Genomic DNA, 15846 nt, shown 5'->3' on the forward strand with positions numbered 1-15846 from the left:
CTGGATCCTGTCCATAAGAAAGCGACAGTTCAGAACAGACAATGACAAAAGGAACTGAGACAATATGGCCTAGGGGACCAAGCCAAGGTGAATACATAAGATGTTCAGCAGAAGAGGAAAACTGACCTCCGCCAGTCTGCGCCTGCCACAGAGTGGCACTTCTGAACAGACACGGCTCTTCCTGTAGTGGGAATCTAGACAGACACCTTCCCTGGCCACTCTCTACTCATTCACAAACACTTACTTACAAGCCAGAGATTCCAAGCACCAAGCTAGGCACTTAGGGCATAAAGGTGACTCAGCCACACACAGCCAAAACATCGGGGCTGGGCTGCTGACATGGGTAAGAGGCCAGGCGCTGCCTTCTCATCCGCTAGAAATAGATACAGTTCTGAGGGATGCAGCAGCAACCTGGGGCAAGCTTCACTGGCAGCTGGCCTAAGTACACCATGGAGGTTTTAGACATGTCTCCCCATCTAGCCTCATAGCCCAGAACGTGCTGGAAAGCCAGTACCCTGCTGAAAGCTTGCTCTGCTGATCTCCCCTCTTCTTGTTCCAACTCAGCCAAGTCTCTGAAATGGCTCAGATGGAAATTTACTGAAAGAAAGCAAAGAAAATAAATGAAACACGAATACCCAAAACTATGTAGGAAAATCTCAGAGTCAGAAGGATCTTTGATGTGGCCACCAGCCAACTGCCCCTTAGGGTGGGGGTGATAAGAGAGTGGGGCCCAGGCAGGAGACCAGAGCAGATCTGGTTAAAATAGGGGCTCTGTGTATCTCCTAGCTGTATGGCCAATTCCAGTGTGTGCCTAGTCAGAAATCAGGCAGCACACTCAGGAAACAGGGAAGCCTTTTCATTCATTTTGAATACCACCCATGGCTCATCCCTCACACCAATCGGGAGAGAGCAGCCAGGTCTAGAATGCACTGCCTGGCTTAGATGAGCCCATCTGGAGACACAACCTGAGAGTCACGCATGAGCTTTAGGAAATGACTTATCAAGACCCTTCAAAGTCCTTTCCTGGCTGGGAAAACAGGTATGAAAACCTTACTAGCCCAGAGAACTAGGTGCCCCAAGGCAAGCTGCTCTCAGGCTGCCACATCAACACTACCATTCTAAGCAGAGGCATCTGCTCAATTCTTCTGACCCCAGGATCCCTGAACTCAAAAGGCTTTGAATAGAAGGTCACCTAACTAGAGTCAGGTGGGGAGAAGGCACTTAGCCAAGTACAACTGCACTCTACAATGTAGGGAATGCCAACTCCCATCTCATAGCTACACCCAGCACTCACCCTGGACAGAGAAAGTGGGAATACATGTGTCTGCCCAGGGCCAGTGCTGCCAAAGCCTTTCCAGGAGCCCTCAGAAATCCATGAAGAACAATACAGGAGGCAGTCACGGTCAAATTCCTTTTTATGAAAACACAGCACCAAATAAGAACGCTGTTGAGTTTTATGAGATGCATTTCAGGGTTTAGAACAATGTCTGTCCTGTAGCAAGCACCCAATGAAGCATTCATCACAGATTTGTTCAGATGAAAAACTTACACTTCATACAGCAGGTTAACATAGACTACATAACAATAAACACTCTAGGACCACCAACATGGAATGACCAAAGCAGACTGGCAAAGGCCAGCCCTCAATAATACATACTGTATATCCCATTTTTTGAAAGGAAAAAATGATGTATGAGTACATATAAAAGAGAATCATGCCCTAACTGTATCTTCGTGAGGTAATTTTCTTTTTCTTTTTATGTTTGATTTCCTGACCTTCTACAAGAAATTCTAGTAGAATTTAAAAGGTACATATTTTTGTAATGTGCTTAATATGTAAAGGAAACAAAGTAGGCCCTCCTCAACTGAACCCCAAAGGGGCCTTGGCAGTTCTGGTGTCTGAACCCCTGTGGGGAGGTCTTGAAAACCCTGCCAATGTCCCAGCGACAGTAATTCACTCACCAGGCGGCTGGCACCGTTTCTCAGCATGGTGATTCCAAGACATACAACCAGAGGTCCTGCAGCGAGCCTGCTCTTTGGAAAGTACATTTATAACCTGGCCAAGTAGCCATGAAAAGATGTTTCCACTTGCAAACCAGCAGCGTCCTCAGCTTCTCCTCTTACCTCATCGGGGAAGACCCTCTGCCAAGCTCCCAGCTGCAGCCCAAATGCTACAGCTTGAGTTTTAACAAAGTATTTAACAGCCTAGAGGCAGAACATGAATTTGCAAATAGATCTTGCCTGGCACTGGGCAAAATGCTGTTTGCCATCAGTGAAGGGATAACCTCTTCTGAACAGCCTCTTCAACTCCCTTTCCTACCATGGCCCAGCCTGCCACACAATGACTAACTCTAGGCTGGCAGAGCTGAAGGGACCCAGGTACTCAACAAAGGAGGATTATGCACAGATTCCAAGAGGTCCCACCACTGGGGCACATGGATGTCCAAACAGGCGCAGAAGTTCACCCAGGTCTCATTACCAAACATCGTGCCTCAGCCATCACCCTGATCTACCTCTAGCACAGCCTTTATCCACGCAAACCCCACCTGCTCTGACCTCTCCGCTTCTGGACAGGCTTCTCTCCAGCTGGGTCCTACCAAATAGCCAACAAGGCTTGCTGAAGCCCTCCCCAAGACTCTCAGCGCCAGAAAGATACAGTCCAAATACCTCAGCCCAAAGGGCCCTTTTACATCTGTGATCTGGCCCTGCTACTCTCTCCCGTGCTATGCACCACCCTGGACCTCAAACCTTCACCCCAGACCTCAAACCTTCAATGACTTCATGTAAAAAATGTTGACCTTCACCAAAAACCTTATGAAAGCCAGACCGCTGCTCTCCCCTCTCCCAAGAGTCCTCTCGAGTCCCATCTCTCAGTGTCCATTTAAGAAGGCAAATAAAACACTCAGTAATAGAATTCTCTGGCCTTAGATCTGTAGCTTGGCTGCTGTCATCAGGGGAAAGGGAAGCTCAATGGACCTGAGAAGAACGCATGTGTCAGGTAAAGTCCATCTGTCCTTACATCATCTCTGTTTAGTACATGAATTCTGGGAGCCATCAAAGCCACCACATCCTGCTTCAGTAACAACACAGTGCAGCAGAGATGCTGCCAAGGTCTGCATGCCAACACTGCGCTGGGTTCCCATCAGGGCCTCGACAAATGGTCTAGTGGTCTAGTTCAACTTAACTTGTGTGTGCACAAAACACACACACACACACACACACACACACACACACACACACACACACCCTGTACCAGAATATAAAAGGCATCCATGCTGCCCCATACCCATGCCCTAAGATCTGAACCATCTCCTTTGCCTTAGCCACATAGAAGACACTGCTGACCCAAACCAAATTCTCTAGTTCCTCCTACTACCTCCAGACTAGCATCTAAAGTGTCCACAGAAGGACCACACTGAGGAGTGAGGGAAAGTTAACTTCCCATGAGGCAACTCTGGCTGATGAAGGATAAAATACAAAAGGGAGTCAGCAGGTACTTCCTTTAAATATTTCTGTTAGAAACTGTCTGTAGGTATGGTGTCCCTACAGAGCTTGCACACAGAAGTAGACTCTAAATAGCTAAAGAGCTAGCATATCTCCATAAAAAGGGACCAGCTTGCTAACAACCTCCTTGTTTCCCATTCTTCTCGCCTTTCCCCTCACCCTGGCTACCCTGGCTACCCTTTTCAATAAGCATTAAGCACTTAAGCTCTGCCTCAGGCTCTGTTTTCTGGGAACCTAGTCTAAGATAACCATGGTTTATGTTTCCAAAGATCTTTCATTTCTACCATCTAATTCTCTCAAAAACCTTGTAAGCCAGATAATCATCTCTGCTTCAGATACAATACTCCTGCCTTGTCCACAGAGAATACATTCCAAGAACACCAATGAATGCCTAAAACCACAGATAGTATCAAACCCTGTATATGCTGGTTTCTCTGTGAGTACATACCTATGATAAAGTTTAACTTACACATTAAAATGAGAGATTGCCAACAGAACAAAATAGAATAATTATAACAAGTTACTGAAATGAAATTTCCAGTGTTGCTACTCTTTAATAGGTTACTTGAGTGCAATCACTGTTATTACCATACAGTCAACCCGATAAGCAAATGACCACAAAGGATAGGGAGTGTAACAATGGGTAGTGTATACAGCATGGATACACTAAACAAAGGAATGATACCCTGCGAAGACCAGCATAAAGTGACAGATTCCATCACAGAACTTAGGAAGGCTCACACTTGTTTATATCTATTATTTTTCCAATAAATATTTTAGGCTGTGGTTGACCATGGATGATGAAAGCTAAAGACAATGAAATCAGGAACAAGGAGGTACCGAGTAGTGTATAAGACATGAGAAAGATCCTGTGAAGGACTCTTCATACACCTGACATGTGTCAGCAAGCTAAGCTCCCCAACTAAGCCACCTTCTGCTAAACACTGATACATGTGTCACTTCATAGAACAAGTGCCTTCATGAAATTGGCACATCATAGTCTACTCACATTGAAGACTTTGTCATGGAGGCCTCAAAGATTCACAAATAAAGCCTGTGACATCCCTGATTGGAGACCACAGGGAAAAGAAGATCACAACGACAAAAAAATAACTACACAGTTCCCTGAATTCAAGTAGGTAGCCATTTCTACTGGACACATCACACATTATCAGTCAGCCCAGCTCTGACACCCAAGGAGCAAGGTATACCTGCCCAGAGGTAGGAAAGACCCAACTGTCATTTCCTGGTTCTGGGACCTGGACAAGTTCCAGACTTCCTGATCCTCAATGTCCTCATTTGTACAATGGAGATCATACTAGGACCTACACTTGATAGAATTGTATGTGAACTGAATTGGGCTGATTTTGACCAATTATCAGCACCAAGATAATCAGGGGAACACAGGGGACCGGAAGTGGGCAACTGCTCTTGGAGTGAGGAAGGTCTGTTTGAGGATGCAGTAAAGATACAAGGAACAAGGAAATGGCAGAATGTGAGTGATGTCTGCATCCCAGGAATGACAGAAGAGACCGGAGCACACAACACTCGGAGGTAACCCTGGAATTCTCCAATCACAGACCCTCAGGCCCACCAAGGAAAGTTCCCTGGGAAAAGGCAGGGAGCAGACCCAATACTCCAAAATCTCCTAGACTTCTGTGCTCCTGACCTGCTCGTTCCAGGCTCCTACAAGTATAAGCCTTGGGCTCTCCACCACACCCTGGCTCCCAGGAGTGCCAGGTACACAGCAGGCAATCTCTAGCATTTCCAAGAAGTCTGGAGCAGAGGCTGGCCTGGACCAGGCTTCCACAGATCCTATCAGAGTCAGGGAAATTACTATCCAAACACTTAATCCTCTGCCCTGCTGTGGTACCAGCTGCACAAAACCCCTCTTCTTTAAGAAGTCCAATCCAGACCCTCTCATCCTACTCTGCTCTCACTGAGAAGAAAAAAAAATGCCTTTCTATCCCTCATTCCATGTCCCCAGCACAAAACCTACAGACCACAGGACTCAGCAGTTCCCTCTACTCTGGGATAGGCTGGTGTCCCGCCCTCAGGCACTTCATGGGTCTAAATGACTAGATTTGCATGGCCTTTTCAAAGTTGAACTATCATTCCAGCACTTCACTAGTCTTTCATGTGCCTGTGTTACAGCATTTGCTGCCCACCCCCATCTGCATAAAATTAAGCTCTTGACAGATCCCAGAGGCCAGGGACACACCTCCCAGCCCTCTGCACACTATCAGCCAGCGTGGCCGTAAGTCAGCCAAGGCCTTTCGTCCAGCCTCAAACCCTCCCAAGGATGTGGGAGGGTGCACTCAAAAAGGGAAGCTTTCTCAGAAGAGGAAACCCTCAACTGCCTCTCTCCACTCACTCCCCAGAGTTGCATGTACTCAATCTCCCTCTGAAGAGCACCCACATGTGGGGCTCCTCCCTGAGCCAAGGCAGGCTGCCGGTGCTAAACAGCAATCTCAGAAAGATTAGGGGCTGCCTAGGGGCAAGAAGAATGCCTCCTCCACCTCCTCTCCCCAGGCACATTCTAGCCAGATACCAAGCACACACTATTCAAGGAGTAACCCACAATCCATTGGGAACAGTCCAATCTATATAGATAAGTAAGCCACTCTCTGCATCATATCACTATAGAGCCTGTGACAAGGTAGAAGGAATACCAAAGGCCACACACAATGCTTCAGTTGAGTTGTCAACCTATCTGCCTGATGAGCACTCGACGTACTAAGGAGGGTCAGTCAGTATGACAGAATCTTCCAGATAAGGCCTCCAGCCGACTCACTCCATCCTTGCTACGTGGCTTCGCTGGCTAGGCCTCACAGTGGACAAGCATAGCCGTGTGAGAAAAAGAAGGCCCCAGAAGAATCCAAAGGTCAAACATCCTGTGCATGGAGAGGAGCCGAGAGGCTGGGCCTCGAGGCACAAAACCATAGTGAGAGACTGCACCCAGGACACTTCAGAGGCAATTGAGGTACAAGTCAGAGGAAATCCTGGTCAATTTAACAGAGAATTCATGAGTGCCTCAGATGTGATACAAACTCAGAACAAGCAACAGCTTGCAAAAGCACTCTATACATTCCGAGCTAAACAAAACCTAGGACATTTGAGGGTGCCATAAGCAAAATAGTGATGCACCCAGCTCTTGCTCCTAGGACCAGGAAGCCCTTTCCAACAGGAGGGTGAAGGTATCAGCAACCAACCAGGCAGTCCTGCATCAAGAAGACCAAACCTCAAAGTGTGACTCTGCCGGGTGGAGTGGGGGGGGGGGGAGCGCAACTCGACACTCTCAGACAGCACAATATCACATCAGAACACAGATGACAGAGGCACCCACTGTACTTCCCAGGAACAGCCTGTCACAGAAGAACTCTGACCCATGCTCATGCTGCATAGGTTCAACGGACTCCTCCGCAAAACAGACTTCTCACTCCTTGGTGGGAGGGGCCCTTGGACAACTATTCCCTAAGTAGGCCCTTCCCCCATCACCTTGCTTGACTGGAGTGCCACAAAGATGATATTGGCCCAACTAAGTCTGTGGCCACTCAGAGTGCTTCCTCGGCTCCAGTTCACAGGAGCTCCTGCCCCTGTCCTGAGGCATCCAGACATGTACCAAGCCCACACAGCCCGAACTCCCTACCAACCCAGTACTCACCTTGCTGCTGCTCTGGACCTGAACTTTCTGAGTCTCCCCTCTGCCTGCCCCTGCCCTTGCAGTCTCCTGGTACACTGTCTGCTGGATCAGTCACCACCGGTCTCCGAAACTATGGAGAGAAAACATCAGAGGTTCGACAGGGATGTCTGACAAATAGGAGGAGGCTTTCTGATAAAACGGTCCATAAAACTAGCAGCCTCCAATCCAAGCTAGTCCCTGACAGGCTTGGGAGCCAGGGGAGCAGGTCTCCCTCACCCTAAGCAGCGCCCCCTCCGGGGCCAGGCGGGCACCTCCGCCTTAGATCCGGGGCGACCCTAAGGTCAGGCCGTCCCTTCCCGGGAGCCTGACCCCACAAGCCAGCCAAGTGTCTGGCCCGGCCGAGCCGCACCGGCAGGAAGGGCGCCGCCGACCTCACAGCCCTGACCCCTGGGAAGGGACGCGGGCGGGACAGGAACCGAGGCGGGAGCAGAATCAGGACACGGGGCGCCGGGCGCGGGGCGCGGGACGCGGGATTGCGTGACCCCGGATTCAGCTCCCGGCCCGGCGCAGGGCAGGTCGCACCCCCCGGCCACCCGGACCCGAGCCCAGCACTGTAGACGACCCCACACACCCGCGCTCACCTGGACACGCGCGGCCACCGGCTTTTCCAGAACCTCCTGCGGCGTCGCCCCGGCTCTCTCGACTCCTCCCCCGCCAGAGGCTCCGCCCGCTTGAGCCTCCGCCACGTCCCCACCTCCAGTCCCGCGGGCCCGCCTTGGCCTGGCTCCGAGCCACTGGAGCCTCCGGGAAGGCCCGAGCCGCCAGCCACGCGCTGCACGTATGCGGTGCCCGCCTCCCTGCGCCGCGTGGAACCCGCAAGAGGAGCGGTATCCCCATCCCAGCCACTCCCCGGCTCCCACGCCTGCCCCCGTCCCCTGTGGTCCTACCACCCCCACATCCATCACAACCGGCAGATTGCAGGAGGCTGGCCGCCGTCGCTGAGGATGGGAACTGAGTGTCCCAGAAGGGAACAGACGAGGGGTTGAGGTGCACTCAGTATAGGCGACCCATCCCCAAAGCTTATCTGAGGGACTCAGGCTAGCTCGTTTAGGACTCTTCTGGAGATGTGAGGAGAAGGAGTTGCCGCAGCCTGGAGCATCCTGGGGCCAACCTATGACTTATCACACCGGCCAAAGAGATTGAACACCTCAGCCAGCTAGCTGGGTCAGAAAGACAGACAGCCAAAAAGAAAGGAAACGGTCGACCTCAGTCTGAACTGAAGGGTGCCCTGGCGGCCGAGCAGGTTCCCACGCCTGCCCTCTGAGCTTGCCTCTTCATGAATGAGGGGAAGCAATCTGAGAATCTCATCAGGGAGCTGAGCCCAGAACCAAGGTGCCCAGCCTATGGGATTGCGCCTGGAGCCGGGTGTGGATTCTCTATAATGGCTCGGCACGGGCCAGGCGAACAGCCCAGTCTGCGAAAGACAGACACACAAAAAAAGCACAGCCCAGAAAATACCACTCAGACTCTATTCGTGTCTGTGTCAGCCACCAGCCAGAGCTCCTATGAAACCAAACACAAATCTTCCAGCATCTGCTATGCCATAGAAGTAGTCTGCCCAGATCGTCCCATGCCCTCCCCCTTCTCTCTTCGGAGGTTATCCTCCTTCATGGGATCTTTCCCATTTACCTATAAATACCATCAAGCCATGGCTATGGAAACATAACCCTCATCTCACCCTACCACCTAAGTGTGCATCTCTCCTCAGCCAACCAAGGAAGCGAAAGCTGTCTTCTTGACCTACCTCTCAAGCCTTCTAGCTCTACAACAGCTCCAAACTAGTACTATATATAGTATGTTGTCTTACATATGTTAAGTCACCTTTACGAGGTATATGCTCTTTTCAATACATGGTTTAATTCAGTTTGCAAATACTTTACTGAGGATTTTTGAATCTGTGTTCATGAAGGATATTGGGACGTAGTTTTCTTTTGTTGTTCTACCTTAATCTAGTTATGGTATCAGGACAATAATGGATTTATAGAATGATTTGAAAGTGCTATTTCCCTTTCTAATTTGTGAGTGACATTGGCATTAGTTCTTTAAAAGTCTGGCAGAATTTAGTGAAGTCATCAAATCCTGTACTTTTCTTTGCTAGAATACTCTTTATTACTGCTTTAATATTGCTTTTTTATTTATCTGTTTAGGTTGTTTGGATTCCCTTGGCTCACTGCTAGTATGTATACTACTTTCTTCATTGCTGTAATAAAATGCCTCACAAATGCACCTATAGGAAAGAAAGTTTGTTTTGTTCACAAGCTGTCATGACAGGGAAGGTGCGGAGGTATAAGAAGGCTGGTCGCTTGGTCACAGGAAGCAGGGAGAGATGGGTATTGGTGATCAGATCTCTTTCTGCTTTTTTTCCTTCATTCCAGGGCCCCTGCCCATGAGGCCATCCTGTTCACAATCAGAGAGGATTCTCAGTTAAGCCTTTCTGGAAATGCTCTCAAAGACACACATGCCCAGAGCTGTATCTCCTGAGTAAGTGTGAATCTCACCAGGTTGGTGGTGAAGACTAACCAACACAGCAAGTCCTATGTGTCTATGAATGTGCTTCTAGCAGACTTTCCACTTTGTCAAAATTCAAGCCTTCAGAAAGTCCCCCAGTGACCCTCTGGCATTCAGTGGTATTAGAAGTGTGTGTTAACATCTCCTTTCTCATCTCTATCTTTATTAATTTGCATCCTCTTTTTTTTTTTTTTTTTTTTTTTTTAGGTTTCTCTGTATTGCTTTGGAGCCTGTCCTGGAACTCACTCTGTAGACCAGGCTGGCCTCGAACTCTGCCTCCTGGGTGCTGGGATCAAAGGTGTATGCCACTGATGGCCAGCTGCATCCTCTTTCTTTTGGTTAGGAAGATAACAGAGCTAAGGCTCTCTTGATCTCATTTAACCAACTGTTTTATTGATCCTCTGTATTGTTCTCTAGCCTCTGTGGTGGTTTGAATGAGAAATGCCCCTCATAGTCTAAGGAATTTGAACTCTTGGTTCTCAGTTGGTAGCGCTGTTTGGAGAGGGATATGTGGTGCCAACTTGCGGGAGGATGTATGTCACTAGAGGCAGGATTTGAGATGATATAGCCTGACGCTACTTGCTGCTCGTTCTTCCTGCTTGTGCTTGTGTTTGAGGATGTGAGCTCTCAGCCTCCTGCCCCTGCTGCCATGTCTGCATTTGCTGCCATGCCTCTCTGCCATGATGGACTCTTATCCTTCTGGAACCCTTGGCCTAAATAAACTCTTCCTTCTATAAGTTGCCATGGTCGTGGCATTTTGTCACACACAGAAAGGTAACTAATACTGTCTTCATTTTATTAATTTCTGCCATTCTGCCATTCTGTCTTTATTATTTCTTTCTATCTTCTAATTTGGGTTTGGTCATAGCCTTTTCTTTATGGCCAATAATCAAATAATTCCCCCTAGAAATTCTCTCCCTAGAAATACAATGTGCCTTTGTGATGCAACCAGCTGTGTGTTCTCACCTGGGCACTTGAACTTAAGCTGAGGCCATTCCAGGCACTAATAAAAAGTATTTAAGTTGTCACCCAAAACACAGAAAGGAATTAGACACAGGTATGAGCCAATTTCCTTTTATATAAACCCCATGCCCTGGTACCATTGCTACAGACAGACCTAGGGAGAACACTTTGTATTGCTGTCTGCCATGAGTATGCACTACTGACCCCTCTGTATGTGAGTTCTGCTGATAGATGCAAATGTGTTTGCCCATGGTCATTGGCCAAATGAGGCCAAAAAGACCTATAATTTCAACCCAACACAAAATTGAAAACTTACTTAAAACATAAAAGTATGAGTGTGTGTGTGTGTGTGTGTGTGTGTGTTTTAAGTTAACTATGTGGTTCTTGAGAGACTAAGCTTGCAAATTTGCAGATGACAATGTCATGTTTTACAATGTGAATATGTGTCACTCTGATTCATTTAATAAAATGCTGAATGGCCAATAGCTAGGAAGGATTTTCTGGGCAGAGAGGACACTGGGAAAAAGAAAACGAAACCAGACAGATACAGAATGAGTTGAAGACCCAAAATGGTATAGAAGTAAAAACTACATGGTAGAATAGAGATTAATAAAAATATCAGTTAATTTGAATTATGGGAGCTAGTTAGGAACAAACCTAAGCTATCAGTCAAGCTTACATAATTAATACTAAGTCTCTGTGTCATTATTGGTGAGCCGGCAATCCCAACAAAAAAGTCAGCCAACAAATGATGCCCAGGCACATATTTCCACATAAGACCTAAAAAGCTTTAAAAAAAAGATTCCAAATACAAAAATGGAGACAGACTCTCATGCAGGCCTTGGTACAGAGACATGTCTATGACTGCTGCCTGCAGGCTTAAACTAAGCTATACAGCAGTTTACAATTTGCTCATGCAGACAGAAAAGGTTACAGTTATGTAGTAAAGCAGATCCAGATGTAAAAAAATCTCTAAACAGGTTACCATGTTTAAAAATGTGCATAGGCTTAAGAAAAAAGAAAAGAAAATGGGGTCAGTGCGAAGTGGCAGATGCTGAGCCAGCAGTGGCTGAGTTGGGACAGTCTGTGTGTGCACGGGTATGAGCGGGATTATTGAAGTAACAATGTCCAAAAAAATTCATGGCGGTTCTTTGGTGGAGATGTAAGGAGATGAAATGACAAGAATCATTTGGGAATTGATTAAAAAGAAACTCATTCTTCCCTATGTGAAACTGGATCTGCACAGCTATGATTTAGGCATAGAGAATCGTGATGCCACCAATGGCCGTGTGACCAAGGATGCTGCAGAAGCTATAAAGAAGTACAAAGTCAGTGTCAAGTATGCAACCATCACCCCCGATGAGAAGAGGGCTGAGGAGTTCAAGTTGAAACAAGTGTGGAAATCACCAAATGGCACCATCCAGAACATTCTGGGTAACACTGTCTTCAGGAAAGCTATCATCTGCAAAAATATCTCCTGCAAAAAACCCATCATCATTGGCCGTCATGCTTATGGAGACCAATACAGAGCAACTGATTTTGTTATTCCAGGGCCTGGAAAAGTAGAGATAACCTACACACCAAAAGATGGAACTCAAAAGGTGACATACATGGTGCATAACTTTGAAGAAGGTGGTGGTGTTGCCATGGGCATGTACAACCAGGATAAGTCAATTGAAAATTTTGCACACAGTTTCTTCCAAATGGCTCTGTCTAAAGGCTGGCCTTTGTATCTAAGCACCAGAAACACAGTTCTGAAGAAGTATGATGGGCGTTTCAAAGACATCTTTCAGGAGATCTATGACAAGCAATACAAATCCCAGTTTGAAGCTCAGATCTGGTATGAGCATAGGCTCATTGATGACATGGTGCCCAAGCTATGAAATCAGAGGGAGGCTTCATCTGGGCCTATAAAAACTATGATGGCGATGTGCAGTCAGACTCAGTAGCCCAAGGTTATGGTCCCCTCAGCATGATGACCAGTGTGCTGATTTGTCCAGATGGTAAGACCATAGAAGCAGAGGCTGCCCCTGGCACTGCATTACGTCACTACCGCATGTACCAGAAAGGACAGGAAATGTCCACCAACACCATTGCTTCCATTTTTGCCTGGTCCTGAGTGTTAGCCCACAGAGCAAAGCTTGATAACAATACTGAGCTCAGCTTCTTTGCAAAGGCCCTAGAAGTCTGCATTGAGACCATCGAGGCTGGCTTTATGACTAAGGACTTGGCTGCTTCCATTAAAGGCTTACCCAATGTTCAACGTTCCGACTACTTGAATATGTTTGAGTTCATGGAAAACTTGAATGCCAAACTAGCTCAGGCCAAACTTTAAGGTCAAACCTAGGCTTAGGGGGAAAAGTGTTTGTGCTAACTAAGTTCACAGGTTTACATTTTTTTTTCTTTGAAATAATACTCTAGGATAAAAACAACTCATTTTGTAATTTGTTCAGAAGGCAAAGGTGAACTTTTCTATACATTTACAGGCTTTTTCTTTTTCATACAGTTCTTGCCACCTTAAATGAACATGGTGGAGACATTATTTTTTAATTGCATTTTATTGTGTAGTAGCAGGAATTCTGTTAGTACCAATTTACATTAACTGTCACTTTTTCCTTGCTCTAATATAAATGACCAAAATCAGAAATACTCAAAAAGGTGAACAATAGCTACAGTGTGGTTCCCTGCAAGGGTGGAAAAGAAAGCTGTTCACTTCCCCTGCTGTCTGTGAGTGTGAGCACAGGGGCTTTTGTGTGCAAATGTTGCACTCACTGTGTGTAGGAGAGCTGTGCAGTGAGCTCACACAAGACTTGAACAAATAGAATGTATGTTGCTGAAATGCATGGCAGCCATGTTTGTAAAGAGCATCTGTGTGTCCAATATACTAAGTATATTTTAAGGCCAATGGAGAATTCCACCTGTAGTCTAAATGCAGACTGGAGGTTTGCCATCTTTCATTTCATTTCCTCCTGTGGCCTAGCCTGAGTATTATCCTACCCAGACAGCACAGTTCATCCATGTGCAATAAGGAAAGCTGCACCTTTTTTGGATTTCTGCTAACCTATTTTCATTTCTTTTATATAAATGTAATTTTTCAGAAGTTGATATTGAACACCATTACAGTCCAGTCCTTCTAAATGGTTAATTTTAATTAAAATTAAGTACTAAAAAAAGGAAAAGAAAAAATAGTGTAGACAGTCATAATAAATAAATAAATAGCTTAAAATGATAGCATGGACAAGCCACATAAAATTGGGAAATACACAGGGAGACTGGATCATATATGTTATTGTGTTGTCTTTGATTGTTTTGATTGCTGATGAATAAACCATAGGCTGCTGAGAGACACTGGGTTATGAAAAATGCTAAATTAAACCAACATATATATATATGTATATATATACATATATATATATATATATATATATTTAAAATGTTTTCAAAATGTAAGTAAAAAATAAATATATGGTGAGTTGGAGAAGAGGCCATGCTTTTGTTTGCACAGAAAATGAAAGGCTGTGGATTCATTTAATGTTAATAGATATAATATTTGATCAGGGAAGACTGAAAATCCTGGCTATGGACAAACAAATAAACCTAAAAAAATTACAAGACAGGTTATATATGTTTTACCTGCTCAAACATAACACAAAAAATTATCTTTAACTGACTGTGCACACTGAACATTTCATACTTGTGTTAATGCAGGCATATATGTTCCCTGTGAAAGTTTGTGTGTTTTCAGAACAAGGAGACCAGACACCAATGATAAAAGGTGACCCAGATGATCCAGCCTCTCAGAGCATCTCTGTTACAGTTTCCTCTGAGTTCTGCATCCAGAACAGCTTCAAGGCTGCTACCTGAGATGGTCCAGCCTCACAGACTAGTCTAGCCAGACACTTGACCATTATCATGATTTTCTCAGGGTCCCCTAAAGATTCTAGCACACCCACACAACAGAAAACATTCTATAGAACACAGTGCCCATTTTCACAAGAGGTGTTTCTTGGTCGCTTTGTGGATTGTGTTTGTCATTGTTTTTATATGGTTGGTTACAAATTGTTATTGGTCATGGTAAGAAAAAAAATGAACAAAGGAAATTAGATTCAGGGATCTCTTTCTGAAGAGAAAAAGGGGGGATATAGTAAAAATGATTAAATAAAAGGGTGGAATGTTTAGTCTACTTTTGAGCAACCACTAATCTCAAATATATTACACTGGTATGGATTTCTATGTAATGATATAAATTTAAGGTTATTTTTGTTAGAACATAGTGTAAATATGTTTCTAATCTTGTTTAAGGTATTATACCTATGCCCCTCATTTAACAATGTAATGTAAATTTCTAGTCCTTGAAAATTATTATTACAAACTATGTAGGATAATAAAGAAATACAGATTAGTAGTTAGTCACCTATAACAATCAAACTTGTAGTCATGGTAGGTAGGATTTGAAGGTCAAACAGATATATTTTAGATAGAAAGATGGTCTTCAAACCCTTCAAAAACCTACAGAATATGACATTTAAAATGTTTTGTTAGCATAAAGCTTTTCATGACAATGAGACACATCTGCTCCTGGCAGCACCAATTTATTTCAGAGACAATGATGGGCATTGAAGAACCTCCATATAGCATTTGCTTTCAATGTGGCACAACTAGCCATTTGGTCAAGAAGCTGCCCTTGCCTTGACAGCTGACAGTATGCTGTACAAACCAGACAAGCAGGACACAAAGGAAAAAGACTGCTGAGCTTTGACAAGATAAGGTGAGACGGTCCTTCAAAATTCCTGCTTCATAGAAAAATATGCCAGATATTCTAGGCCCATAGGCTTCAGGTGGATGTCCCAATGTTACAGAGGAAACCTGGAGTGACCTGGAGTCCGAGCAGCCACATGTCTTTGTCATTTCATAGTTTTGGAAGTTGATTGCTCTGTGCTTCCTATTTACTCAGATAATATATCCTTTTTGGGTCTCTGATGGAGTTAAAGACTAGATAGTTATAGTTACAGTTTCATTTAGTCAAGATAGAAAGTAAATTATGTACAAACTTTGGATTCATCAACAGAGGATAGATAATGGAATATTTTCTTCAACTTTACCAAATACTAATGGACTGGACGTTGTAAATATATTTCTTACTTGTTAATTTTTCTTATTGTATCTAG

The 15846-nt window shown here is 45.3% G+C and overlaps 1 protein-coding gene and 1 pseudogene across 2 annotated transcripts in view; one reads left to right on the forward strand and one right to left on the reverse strand.

Moving 5' to 3' along the window:
• P4ha2 (prolyl 4-hydroxylase subunit alpha 2) overlaps positions 1-7284 on the reverse strand; it is a 28858-nt gene extending 21574 nt beyond the window's left edge. For both annotated transcript variants that reach the window (XM_051180686.1, XM_051180687.1), the window contains exon 1: positions 7169-7284. The gene's annotated coding sequence lies outside the window, so the exon portion shown is untranslated. The remainder of the gene's footprint in view (positions 1-7168) is intronic.
• A 4518-nt stretch (positions 7285-11802) lies between these two features.
• On the forward strand, positions 11803-13028 carry LOC127219283 (isocitrate dehydrogenase [NADP] cytoplasmic-like; annotated as a pseudogene).
• Positions 13029-15846: the final 2818 nt, after the last annotated feature.

Source organism: Phodopus roborovskii, unplaced genomic scaffold (genome assembly GCF_943737965.1).
Source record: "Phodopus roborovskii unplaced genomic scaffold, PHOROB, whole genome shotgun sequence".
NCBI classification, from domain to species: Eukaryota; Metazoa; Chordata; class Mammalia; order Rodentia; family Cricetidae; genus Phodopus; species Phodopus roborovskii.